This window comes from Macaca thibetana, chromosome 15 (genome assembly GCF_024542745.1).
Source record: "Macaca thibetana thibetana isolate TM-01 chromosome 15, ASM2454274v1, whole genome shotgun sequence".
In the NCBI taxonomy this organism is placed as follows: Eukaryota; Metazoa; Chordata; class Mammalia; order Primates; family Cercopithecidae; genus Macaca; species Macaca thibetana.
In genome coordinates this window covers 46,314,624-46,328,125 of record NC_065592.1, presented here as the reverse complement: position 1 = coordinate 46,328,125, position 13,502 = coordinate 46,314,624, and the positions used below count along the sequence as shown (strand labels likewise).

At 42.7% G+C, this 13,502-nt stretch overlaps 2 protein-coding genes across 2 annotated transcripts in view; both read right to left on the bottom strand.

Moving 5' to 3' along the window:
• Positions 1–9,393, bottom strand: part of DCTN3 (dynactin subunit 3) — a 237,471-nt gene extending 228,078 nt beyond the window's left edge. Inside the window, exon 1 of the mRNA XM_050760841.1 lies at positions 9,390–9,393. The gene's annotated coding sequence lies outside the window, so the exon portion shown is untranslated. The remainder of the gene's footprint in view (positions 1–9,389) is intronic.
• The window catches only part of LOC126937437 (uncharacterized), a 265,633-nt gene that overhangs the window by 177,117 nt on the left and 75,014 nt on the right, over positions 1–13,502 (bottom strand). The window lies entirely within an intron of this gene.

Here is a 13,502-nt window from a genome sequence, read left to right as displayed (position 1 = left end):
CTTCTGACCTTGTGATCTGCCCATCTCGGCCTCCCAAAGTGCTGGGATTACAGACTTGAGCCACTGTGCCCGGCCCTTGAAGGGTTTTTTGTGTCTCTCTCTCCTTCAGTTCTTCTCTGATCTTGGTTACTTCTTGTCTTCTGCTAGCTTTGGGGTTTGTTTGCTGTTGGTTCTCTAGTTGTTTTAGTTGTGATGCTAGGTTGTTGATTTGAGATCTTTCTAGCTTTTTGATGTGGACATTTAGTGCTATAAATTTCCCTCTTAACACTGCTTTAACTCTGTCCCAGAGATTCTGGTACCTTGTCTCTTTGTTCTCAGCAGTTTCAAAAATAACTTCTTGATTTCTGCCTTAATTTCATTATTTATCTGGGAATCATTCAGGAGCAGGTTGTTCAATTTCCATGTAGTTGTGTGACTTTGAGTTTCTTAATCTTGAGTTCTAATTTTATTATGCTGTAGTATGAGAGACTGTTTGTTATTATGTCAGTTATTTTTCATTTGCTGAGAAGTATTTACTTCCAATTATGTTTTCAATTTTAGAGTAGGTGCCATGTGGCAATGAGAAGAATATATATCTTATCATTTTTGGGTAATGAGTTCTGTAGATATCGATCAGGTTCACTTGTCCAAAGCTGAGTTCAGGTCCTGAATATCTTTGTTAATTTTCTGTCTTGATGATCTGTCTAATATTGTCAGTGGGATGTTAAAGTCTCCCACTATTTTTGTGTGGGAGTCTAAGTCTCTTTGAAGGTCTCTAAGAACTTGTTTTATGAATCCGAGTGCTCCTGTATTAGTGTATATATATTTAGGATTAGTTAGTTCTTCTTGTTGAATTGAATGCTTTACCATATGTAATACCCATCTCTGTCTTTTTTGATCTTTGTTGGTTTAAAGTCTATTTTGTCAGAAAGTAGGATTATGACCCCTGCTTTTTTCTGTTTTCCATTTGCTTGGTAAAATTTCCTCCATCGTTTTTTTTGAGCCTATGTGTGTCTTTGCACATTAGATGGGTCTCTTGAAGACAGCATACCAATGGGGCTTGGCTCTTTATCCAGCTTGCCATTCTGTATCTTTTAATTGGGGCATTTAACCCATTTACATTTAAGATTAACATTGTTATGTGTAAATTTGATCCTGTCATCATGATGCTAGCTAGTTATCTTACAGATGTGTTTATGTGGTTGCTTAATAGTTTCACTGATCTGTGTACTTCAGTGTACTTTTTTAGTGGCTGGTAACAGTTTTTCCTTTCCATATGTAGTGCTTGTTTCAAGAGCTCTTGCAAGGCAGCCCTGGTGGTGACGAATCCCTTAGCATTTGCTTGTCCTGAAAAGGATCTTATGAAGCTTAGTTTGGCTGGATATTAAATTCTGGGTTAGAAACTGTTTTATTCAAGAATGTTGAATATTGGCCCCCAATCTCTTCTGGCTTATAGTGTTTCCACTGAGAGATCCACTGTTAGCCTGATGGACTTCCCTTTGTAGGTGACCTGGCCTTTCCTTCTGGCTGCTCTTAGCATTTTTTCTTTCATTTCATCCCTGGAGAATCTGATGATTATGTGTCTTGGGGTTGACCTTCTCATGGAGTATCTTACTGGGGTTCTCTGGACTTCCTGAATTTGAATGTTGGCCTGTCTTGCTAAGTTGGGGAAGTTCTTCTGGATGATATCCTGAAGCATGTTTTCTGACTTGGTTTCCTTCTCCTTGTCTCTTTCAGGTACCCTAATCAGTCATAGGTTCAGTCTTTTCACATAATCCTATATTTCTCAGAGGTTTTGTACATTCCTTTTCATTCTTTTTATCTGTTCTTGTCTGCCTATCTTATTTCAGAAAGATAGTCTTCAAGCTCTGAGATTCTTTCCTCTGCTTGATCTGTTCTGCTATTGATATTTGTGATTGCATTATGAAGTTCTTGTGTGTGTTTTTTAGCTCTATCAGGTCAGCTATGTTTCTCTCTAAGCTGGATATTCTGGTTATCAGTTCCTGTATTGTTTTATCATGATTCTTAGCTTTTTTGCATTGGGTTGGAACATGCTTCTTTAGCTTAGTGAAGTTCATCATTACCCACCTTTTAAAGCCTACTTCTGTCATTTCAGCCTTCTCAGCTTCAGCCTAGTTCTGTGCCCTTACTGGGGAGGTGTTGTGATCATTTGGAGAAGAGGCACTCTAACTTTTTGAGTTTTCAGTATTTTTGTGTTGATTCTTTCTCATCTTTGTGGGCTTATCTACCTTTAATCTTTGAGTCTGCTGACCTTTAACTGGGATTTTTTGTGGGGTCTTTTTGTTGATGTTATTATTGTTATTGCTTTCTGTTTGTTTTTCTTTTAACAGTCAGGCCACTCTTCCATAGGGCTGCTACGGTTTGCTGGGTGTGCACTCTAGACCCTAGCTGCCTTAGTCTCTCCTGCACCTACAGTTATTACCAGTTAAGGCTGCAAAACAGCAAAGATGGCAGCCTGATCCTTCTTCTAGGAGCTCTATCCCAGGGGGGCACCAACCTAATGCCAGCCAGAATGCTCCTGTGGCAGGTTTCTGGAAACCCCTGTTGGGAGGTCTCACCCAGTCAGGAGGAATGGGATCAGGGACCTGCTTAAAGAAGCAGTCTGGCTGCTCCTTGGCAGAGCAGGTATGCTGCACTGACTGCCTGGACTCTCCAGAGCCAGCAGGCTGGAAAGAATAAATTAGCTGAACCACAAAGACAGTGGCTGCCCCTGCCGCTGGGGACTCTATCCCAGGGAGAGATCAGAGTTCTGTCCATATAACCCTGGCTGGAGTTGCTAAAATTTCTGCAGGGAGGCCCCGCCCAGTGGGAAGGGAAGGATCAGGGTCCCACTTAACAAAAAAGACTGGCCACAATCAGGTATAGCAGCTGTGTTGCATTGTGAGGAACTGCTCCCCATCCCTGGTGTCAGCAGGCTAGGACAGCTGTCTCAAACCACAGAGATGGTGGCCACCCCTCCCCCTAGGAACTTGGTCCATCTCAGGCTATCTCCAGCGTGCTGCCACTGGCCAGTTGGAATTCCAAGCCAGTAGGTCTTAACTTGTGAGGTGACATGGGAGTGGGGCTGGTGGGATAACACCACTTGACTCTTTGGATTCAGCCCCATTCCTAGGAAAGTGAACGGATGGATCTCCTGTCTTGTTGGAATTCCTGAGTTGGAGTATGCAGAATTCCTGGGTCTCCCTGTATGCCCAAGCACTCTGCTGAGGCTCCATCCGGCTCTGTGCTTCAGACCCAAGGCCTTGATGGTGTAAGTTCACAAGGGGATCTCCTGGTTCCTGGGTTTCAAAGATTAGTGGGAACAGCATGGTTTCCCAGGCAGGGTCACACAATCACTCACTGCCTCCCTTGGCTGAGGGGTGGTGGGTTCTGCTGGCTCCATGCCACTCCTGGGTGGGTTGCCATGCCACCGTTTTTCCTCACTATCTGTGGATTGAGCTGCCTGCCTAATCAGTCCCAATGTGAGAACCTGGGTACCTCAGTTGAAAGTGCAGAATTCACTAGCCATTTTCACTGCTCTTTTTGAGAGCCATAGATGTAGCTGCTTCTAATTGGCCTTCTTTACCCCATCCCCCTGACTGTATATTTTCAAGTAAACTGTCTTTGAGTTCATATGTTCTTCCTTCTGCTTAGTCAGTTCTGCTGTTGATGCTTCCTATTGCATTTTTCATTTCATTCATCCTATTTTTTAGTGTCAGAATTTCCATTTGATTTTTAAAAAATCATTTCAGTCTCTGTTAAATTTCTAACTTTGGTTATTTATTTTTCTGGTTCTGTTGAATTGTTTCTCTGTTTTTTTTTTTTTTTTTTTTTTTTTTGACATTTGTTGAACTTCCTTAAAAAACAATTATTTTAAAGTATTTTGTCAGATAGTTCATAAATCTCTATTTCTTTTTAAATTATTTATTTATTTAGTTTTCTTTTTTTCCCATTTCATAAGAAGCTGATTCCATTTCTCTAGAGTCAGTTACTGGGGCTTTATTTTGTTTATTTGGTGTTGTCATTTTTCCCTAATTGCTTTTGATTCTCATGGCCATGCATTGGTATCTGTACATTTGAAGAAGAAAAGATAAATTTCAGTCTTTGCTGACTGGCTTTGTCTGAGAAATCCCTTCATCAATCAGCCCATTTAGAGATTCTGGGTAGGTTATGTGGCATAGTCCACAGGCAAGCTTGTTTGGGGAGTTCTTGGGCAGGCTGGCTTGGTGCCTGAGGGCAGGTCTGGCACCTGGGTCCATAGGGTATGTCCTGGAGCCTGCGTCCATGGGGGCTGGCTCAATGCTGGGGTCAGTAGGGATGAGCCTAGACCCTGGGTCTACTAGAGCAGACCTGGACCCTAGATCTGCTGGAGCATGTGGCTGCAGGGGCCTGCCAAGAGGGTGAGGATGTAAGAACCATCCAAACACTAGGCAGGCCTGAAGCCTATGTCTATTGGTGCCAGCCTGGTGCCTGAGTCCAAGGGTGCTGACTTGGCACTGGGGCAGGCATGAAGCCTGGGGCTGTATGGACCAACCTGACTCTGGGTTGCTTTGGAATCTTTTAGTTCTTTGTATTTCTGTATAACTCGTTGAGCATATTTTAAGACAATCTTTTAAAGTCTTTGTCTAGTAAGTATAATTCCTGTGATTTTTAAAGGATAGTTTCTATTTATTTTCTTCCTTTACATGGGTGGTGCTTTCATGTTTCCTTGTATGCCTAGTGACTTCTTGTTGTTGTGGTTGAAAATCGAACATTTGAAAATTCAGTTACCTCTCTTACATTCTGCAGACTGACTCTGTGTCAGGGAAGTTCTTTAGTAATTAGGTAAGCATGATCTACTTAGTTTAAAGTAAAAGGGATTGGCTCAGAGGAAAAGTTGAAGGTTTTCTAAGGTCTTTTCTGAGCACACATCTTGCCTGGGCCTGGGTACCTTTTTCAATTCCTGGTTTACAGAGCTGTTTTTTAATGTCTTGATCTCTCAAAAAAGTCTCATACAGCTACTCCTTGGGGCATTTTATGGTTTACTTTATATATTTTCCCATAATCTCTTGCCCTGAGGGTCTGCAGTCCTCTTGAAGTTTTCATGAATGGCACTTGCCACTTCTCTCCACCTGAAGCCTGAGATAGGTGACTCGGAGACCAGTCCTTCAGGCATCCCCTAAACATCCCCTAGAATGCTACAAATTAGGTTGCTCTGTTCCTTTTAGTTTGAGAGGGGGAATTGAAAACAGGGCTGCCACTTCCTCCAGACCAAGACTGCCATACTGAAGAAGTGGTCAGGCAAGGGCAAGTAAACGTGTCATGAAATTTTCTACTGTTTTGAATATGGCTTTTTCTCTTTTGGACATTTGCTTGTTTTTTCTAGACCTTTGACTGTTTTATAGATCTCCTATAAGGTTATGATATTTGTCAGTTTCTGGTTATTTTTGATGCTTCTGTGGAGGAAAAGGGCTTGGAGCTTCCTAGTCTACCATTTTTCCCTATAAATATTCATGTACTTTGTTTTCCAAATATGACTCAGTTGCTTGGAAATAGTTTGATTTTTTCAAGTAATCCTTACAAGCTTTATTAGGCAGACCCATCACCACTTAGGATTAATTTTTACTCACTACTAAGGTAAGGCCTTTGTTGCTACTTTACCCAGTGTCCTATTTATTATGATATTTTCTACGCTTGCTGTTGACATAGGCACTCTGCCTGCCTCTATGCATGATATCTGGGTATTATACCCTTATATTTTTCAAGTGTTTTTTTAAAATCCCACCTCAGATATTTTTCTCTCATGCATACATCAACCAGTCATCTGCTGAATACCAGAGGGGAGCTCTTCAAATCTCAAGAGTTCTCTTTGTGTCCATCCCTCTGTTCTCAGGTACTCTGCCCTGCAAATTCTTGCTGCCTAACTCTTCTGTGACTTGCAGCTCCATCTTCTCAACTCATGGAGACTGCAAGATTTTGAGTTTCCCCTCCTTGCACCACAGCCTAGAAACTGTGTAGGCTGTAAGCTGATATTACTGTAGAGCACACCTCACTGGTTTCCCATCTCTCAGTGATCACTGTCATGTATTGATTGATGTCTAATGTCTTAAGAGTCAGTGTAAGTTTTTAGTTATTTCAGAGTAGAGTATATATGGGCCCTCTTGCTCCATCTTGACTGCAAGTGGGAGTCTTAGATTCTGAGTTGTAAAATTGTTTTCCTATAGTTCTTGAATGATTTTAATTAGGGTTTATTCCTATATATTTTATTTTTGCTATTTTTACTTTTAATGGCAAAAACTGCAATTACTTTTGTACCAACCTAATAAATGCTGTTTGAACCTATGTATAACCTCTTAACCAGGATTAAAACTTTTATTTATTTTCCTCTGTTGCCATCATATGAACATAATAGTTTTTATATCCTTCCTTCTATTTTTATCTCTCTTATTTTTCTTATCTAATTTTATTGGTTAATACAAGAGTTCACGTGCTCTTGACTTTAGATATTGATGAGTTTTATAATGAGACCTTTAAAAGTGTGTGTGTGCGCATGCACTCATGTATGTATAATCATGTTAAGGATTCTATTTTATATTCAATTTCTATAAAGAATACATGTTGCATCCACTTTGGATAATAATGGGGTAACTGAGCCACATTAGCCCTTCTGTTGTAAAGAACTATAAAACTGGGCAAAGTACATGCACAAACTGTTTGGACAACAAGCAACAATGGACTATGATCTCTTTACACAGGAGAAACACATGAGAAATGCTTCACAATTTCTCCCTGGGGGCATCTTGTAGACTACGTGCAGAGAGGTAGGGGGCCCAAACAGAGCACAGTTACATAGCCAAGCTTAGGAGGCAAAGATCAGCATTTCTGGCTGTTGAAGTAGGTAGAGTTTTCAGAGAAGATTACCTGAGAGAAGGCAGCTGTGCAGAAAAAAATATCACCGGGAATATGCATAGTGTGCCTATTAAGTCTCTGGCCAAATGGTAACAGAATGAGACCCTGTAAGGTTTGGCTCAGGTCACTTGCTGGAGAGCTGTGAACTGAATGGAATTTCTGGAGGTTTCACAGTGCTGCTAGAGTTAGGAAGTCCAAGTGGTCAAAATGGAAATACCTCATTGAACCCTATGGACACGCAATTAGCCTTTCAGAAAGGCCACACTATAGGGTAGGGCTACTTTAGACCTAGATAAGGGCCACTTTAGTCCCACCTTTACAAAGGTTAGAAAAATCCTTGAAAAGGATCAAGCTGATCTGCCAGTAAATTGTCTGCCAGAGCAAATTTCAATATTTTTTAAACAAGAGGCTGAAACACAGGAGGTATAAGATTATCATAGAACTTCTGTGCCATAAAGTCTAGAAGTACTCAAAGAATCATGAAGACATATCAAAAGGATACAGCAGTCATCGCAAAGAGGCCACCACTGATCAAGTTGGGGACAATTTGAGCATATAAATAAATAATGATAATAATGTATATAACCCATGAAATAAAATAAGAATTAATTAGTCTATACTAATATAAATAGGTATGGGAGAAGGAAAAGTTCTTTCTTACAGAAGAATGACAGTTTATAAATATAGAAGGAATTATGACATTGGAAAATTTATAATGGTTGCTAAAACTAGTAGGTGAAAGTTTGATGAGGAACAGGATATTTTCATTGCCTCAGAGTATTTTCCCATAGGTTAAGGCATCACTTTAACCAAATCTAACATCATCAATACTAGAACAAATCAAACCATATGCCTCCTGTCTTAGACTATTCTGGCTGCTATAACAAAATACAAACAAAACATTTATTTCTTGCAGTTCTGGAGGCTGGGAAGTTCAAGATCCGGGTGCCAGCATGATGGTGTTCTGGTAAGAGGCCTCTTCCAGGTTGCATACTGCCAACTTCTTGCTGTGTCCTCACATGGTGGAAGGGGCAAGACAGCTGACACCCATGCAGGAGGCCCTAGCCAGAGGGAAATCACCCATCCCAGTAGTGAGAATCTGAGTTCCAGCAAGCCTTACCACCACAGGCTTAAGTGTTCTAGGGCCCTAAATAAACTCAAAAGGTGGCCTAGACCACAGGAACTGCAACTCCTAAGCAAATTCTATTGCTGAACTAGGCTCAGAGCCAGTGGACTTGAGGGGCATGTAACCTACTGAGACACCAGCCAGGACATCTAAGGGAGTGCTTTCACCACCCCTCCACAACCCCAGGCACCACGGCTTGTGGCTCCAAAAGAGATCCCTTCCTTCCACTTGAGAGGAGAGAGAAAAGAGGACTTTGTCTTGCAGTTTGGTGACCAGCTCAACCACGGTAACATAGGGCACCAGTCAGAGTTCTGAGGCCCCCATCCCAAGCCCTAGTTCCTGGACAACAGTTTTAGACACAGCCTGGCCCAGAAGGGAACCTGCTCCCTTGAAGGGAAGGACCTAGTCCTGGCAGGACCCATAACCTGCTAACTAAATAGCCTTTGGGCCTTGAATAACCAGCAGCAATACCCAGGTAGTATGCTGTGGGTCTTGGGTGAGACAGACTTGCTGGCTTCCGGTGAGACTTAGCACATTCCCAGGTGTGGTGGCTATGGGGGAAAGCACTTTCTGCTTGAGAAAAGTAGAAGAAAAAGTAAAGGGGACTTTGTCTTGCATCTTATGTACCAGCTTGGCCACAGGGGGATAGAGCACCAGGCAGGTGCTTGGGGTCCCCAATTTCAGGCCTTGGTTCTTGGATGGCATTTCTGGACCTGCCCTGGGCCAGAAGGGAGCCCACTGCCCTAGACCAGACAGCATTCATCACAAGCTGACTGAAGAGTCCTTTGGCCATAAGTGAACATCAGCAATAGCCTGGGAGTGTGGTGGCCATGGGGTGAGGTTCCTCTGCTTGTGGAAAGGGGGAAGAAGAGTGGGATGGACTTTTTCTTGTGGTTTGGGTGCCTGCTCAGCCACAGTAGAATAGAGCACCAGGTAGATTTCTAAGGTTCCCAACTCCAGGCTCTGGCTCCCAGACAGTATCTCTAGACTCACTGGGGGCTTGAAGGAACTTGACACCCTGAAGGGAAGGACACAAGCCTGACTGGCTTTAGCATCTGCTGATTGTAGAGCCCTAGGGGCTTGGGCAAACGTAGGCAGCATTCACGTAATGGTTAGAGCGAGCCTTGGGCAAGACCCAGTGCCATGCTGGCTTCAGGTCTGACCCAGCATAGTCCTAGTGGTGGTGGCCACAGGGGTGCTTGTGTCACCCCACCCCCAGCCGGCTCATCGGGGAGAGAGAGAGAGAGGCAGGCTCCATTTATTTGGGAGAAAGTAAGGGAAGAGAACAAGAGTCTCTGCCTGGTAATCCAGAGAATTCTTCTGGGTCTTATTCAAGATTACCAAGGTGATACTTCTACAGGTCTGCAAGAAGCACAGCATTACCGGGCATGGGATGCCCCCTAATGCAGATAGTGCTTAGATCACAACACTCAAGTTCTTTTGAAGCACTGCAAAGCCTTCCCAAGGAGGACAGGTACCAACAAACCCAGACTGCAGAGACTACAATAAATACCTAACCTTTTAATAGCCAGACACCAACAAACATCCACAAGCATCAGTGCCATCCAGGAAAACATGACCTCACCAAACAACCTAAATAAGGCACCAGGGACCAATCCTGGAGAAAAAGATATGTGATCTTTCAGGCAGAGAATTCAAAATAGCTGTTTTGAGGAAACTCAAATAAATTCAAGATAATACAGAGAAGGAATTCAGAGTTTTACCAGAGAAATTTAACAAAGCAATCGAAATAATTAAAAAGAATCAAGCAGAAACTCTGGAGTTGAAAAATACAGCTGACATACTGAAGAATACATCAGAGTGTTCTAATATCAGAATTGATGAAGCAGAAGAAAGAATTAGTGAGCTTGAAGGCAGGCTGTTTGAAAATACACAGAGAATACAAAAGAAAAAAGAATAAAAAGCAATAAAGCACACCTACAGGATCCAGAAAATAGCCTCAGAAGGGCAAATCTGCCGGGCGCGGTGGCTCACGCCTGTAATCCCAGCACTTTGGGAGGCCAAGGCGGGCGGATCACAAGGTCAGGAGATCGAGACCACAGTGAAACCCCGTCTCTATTAAAAATACAAAAAATTAGCCGGGCGCGGTGGCGGGCGCCTGTAGTCCCAGCTACTCAGGAGGCTGAGGCAGGAGAATGGCGTGAACCCGAGAAGCGGAGCTTGCAGCGAGCCGAGATCGTGCCACTGCACTCCAGCCTGGGCGACAGAGCGAGACTCCGTCTCAAAAAAAAAAAAAAAAGAAGGGCAAATCTGAGTTATTAGCCTTAAAGAAGAGGTAGAGAAAGAGATAGGGGTGGGAGGTTTATTCAAAGGGATAATAACAGAGAAATTCGCAAACCTAGAGAAGGATATCAATATCCAAGTACGAGAAGGTCATAGAACACAAGCACATTTAACCCAAAGAAGACTTCCTCAAGGCTTGTAATGAACTCCCAAGGGTCAAGGATAAAGGAAAGATTCTAAAAGCAGAAAGAGAAAAGAAACAAATAACATACAATGGAGCACCAATACATCTGGCAGCAAACTTTTCAGTAGAAACTTTACAGACCAGGAGAAAATGGCATGACATAAAGTGCTGAAGGAAAAAAAGCTTTTACCCTAGAATAGCATATCTGGTGAAAATATCCTTCAAAGATGAAGGAGAAATAAAGACTCCCAGACAAATAAAAGCTGAGGGATTTCATTAACACCAGACCTGTCCTACAAGAAGTGCTAAAGGGAGTACTTCAATCAGAAAGCAAAGGACATTAATGAGCAATAAGAAATCATCAAAAGGTACAAAACTCACCAGTAATAGTAAACACACTGAAAAATATTACAACTCTGTACCTGTGGTGTGGAAACTACCATTAAGTAGAAAGACTAAAAGATGAACGAATCAAAAAAATAATAACTACAACTTTCCAAAACATAGACAGTATAATATATAAATACAAACAACAAAAAGTTAAAAAGCAAAGAGATAGGCTGGATGCAGTGACTCACGCCTGTAATCCCAGCACTTTGGGAGGCCGAGGCAGGTGGACCACGAGGTCAAGAGATCGAGACCATCCTGGTTAACCAACATGGTGAAACCCTGTCTCTACTAAAAATACAAAAATTAGGGCATAGTGATGCATGCCTGTAGTCCCAGCTACTCAGGAGGCTAAGGCAGGAGAATCACTTGAACCCGGGAGGCAGAGGTTACAGTGAGCTGAGGTGGTACCACGGCACTCCAGCCCAGGCTACAGAGCGAGACTCTATCTCAAAAAAAAAGAAAAAAAGCAGTTGAGGTGTACAGTTTTTATTAGTTTTTTTTTTTTTTTTTTTTTTTTTGGCTTGTTTGTGCAAACAGTGTTAAGTTGTTATCAGCTTAAAATGATGGGTTATAAGATAGTATTTGAAAACTTCATGGGACTGGGTATGGTGGCTCATGCCTGCAATCCCAGTACTTCGGGGAGGCTGAGGTGGGCGGATCACCTGAGGTCAGGAGTTTGAGACTACCCTGGCCAACATGGCAAAACCTTGCTTCCACTAAAAATACAAAAATTAGCTAGGTGTGGTGGGGGGCACCTGTAATCCCAGCCACTCGGGAGGCTGAGACAGGAGAATCACTTAAATCCAGGAGGCAGAGGTTGCAGTGAGCTAGGATTGCACCACTGCACTCCAGCCTGAGTAACAAAGCAAGACTCTGTCTCAAAAATAAATAAATAAATAAAATAAAAATTAAAAAATAAAAAATAAATGAAAGCTTCATGGTAGTAACCTCAAATCAAAAAACATACAATGGATACACAAAAAGTAAAGTTTTAGCATAGCTTAACTGGGTCCTTTGCTTCACAGTCTCTCACAAGCCAAAATCAAGGTATCAACCCGGGGTCTGTGGTTTCATCTGAGGTTTCAACTGGGGAAGGTTCCACTTCCAAGCTCACTCAGTGATTGTTGGCAAGATTCAGTTCCTCATGCTCTTTTGGACTGAGAACTTCAGTTCCTCACTGGTTGTTTGACACAGGTCACCTTTAGTTCCTGGCCACGTGGGCGTCTCCAGTGTAGCTACTTCATAAAAGCATAAGCACAAAGAAGGCAATAGAAAGTCAGCTAGCAAGTCACAAGTAATAATCTTTTGTAACTTACTCATGGAAGGTGACACACCTCAGTGTTGCCCTATTCGATTGGTCAAAGACAAGTTACTTAAGGGAAGGAATTATACAATGTCATGAATGTCAGGAGGTGGGGCTGCCACCCTGTCCTCAGAATATCCAGTTCTCTGGGTCAGATTATTTTTAATTCCTGAAATCCAAATATATTTCCTTCTAAACAAATACTTTAAGCATACTATTTCCAACCAACTCTTTGGAATAATGATAATTCTTATGTGAAAGCAGAGTTCCTTGCCTGTTTCTACCCAGCACTAAGGCAAGTTTCACACCATTCAAGCCACAGTGGGGTCCCTGTAGAGCTGTGTGCCTACCTTTCTGTGTGCTTTTTCCCTCCTCCTGGAATAATTTTTCTTTATCCGTTACAGAAACTCTTACTCATCTTTCAAGATATAGCTCATGAAACACCTGTCAAGGTGGTCAACAATTGACTCCTGGAAGCATGTGTCTGAAAGATTGTCTGAGAACCTCAGGGAAAGCCACATACCTTACATAAAAGGTGACCAACCACAAGGGTATGAAAAGCCAACAGAACTAGGGCCTATAAAAAAAATTGCAGAATGCACAGCAGTGACCCTGAGCTCAGTGCACATCTGGATGGCATCAACCCTGATAAGACTAACCAAAGCCGTAAAAAAAGAGTGTCCTTTTACCTCCTTCCTGATACTGCTGCTCATTGAGGAAATCCAGCCCAGTGGTCTGCCTATTTTCCAGGGACTTGCTTTTGCTTTAGAAATCCAGTACCTCACTGCAGGGCTCTTGGAGCCTGTTGATAGCCAGCCTAGCCAGTCACCTGACAGTAACTTACATGCTATTTTTAGTTTCCATCTCTGTAGACCAACTGTCCCTCCATTCACCACGTTTATCCAGCACAGCAGCACTAGCCTCAGTCATCCCAGGAAAGCATGGCCATCCTAAATTAACAGAACAATTTTGGGTTTTTCTTTTTTTCTTTTTTTTTTTTTTTTGAGACAGAGTCTTGCTGTGTCACCCAGGCTGGAGTGCAGTGGCCGGATCTCAGCTCACTGCAAGCTCCTCCTCTCGGGTTCACGCCATTCTCCTGCCTCAGCCTCCCGAGTAGCTGGGACTACAGGCACCCGCCACTTCGCCCGGCTAGTTTTTTGTATTTTTTAGTAGAGACGGGGTTTCACTGTGTTAGCCAGGATGGTCTCGCTCTCCTGACCTCGTGATCCGCCCGTCTCGGCCTCCCAAAGTGCTAGGATTACAGGCTTGAGCCACTGCGCCCGGCATTTTGGGTTTTTCAAGTACTGAAACTGAGTCCTCCTGGCCTCAGCTCTAGACTATGAGGCATGAGGAAAGTCCTGCTGCTGTATAATATTTACTGAAAGCTC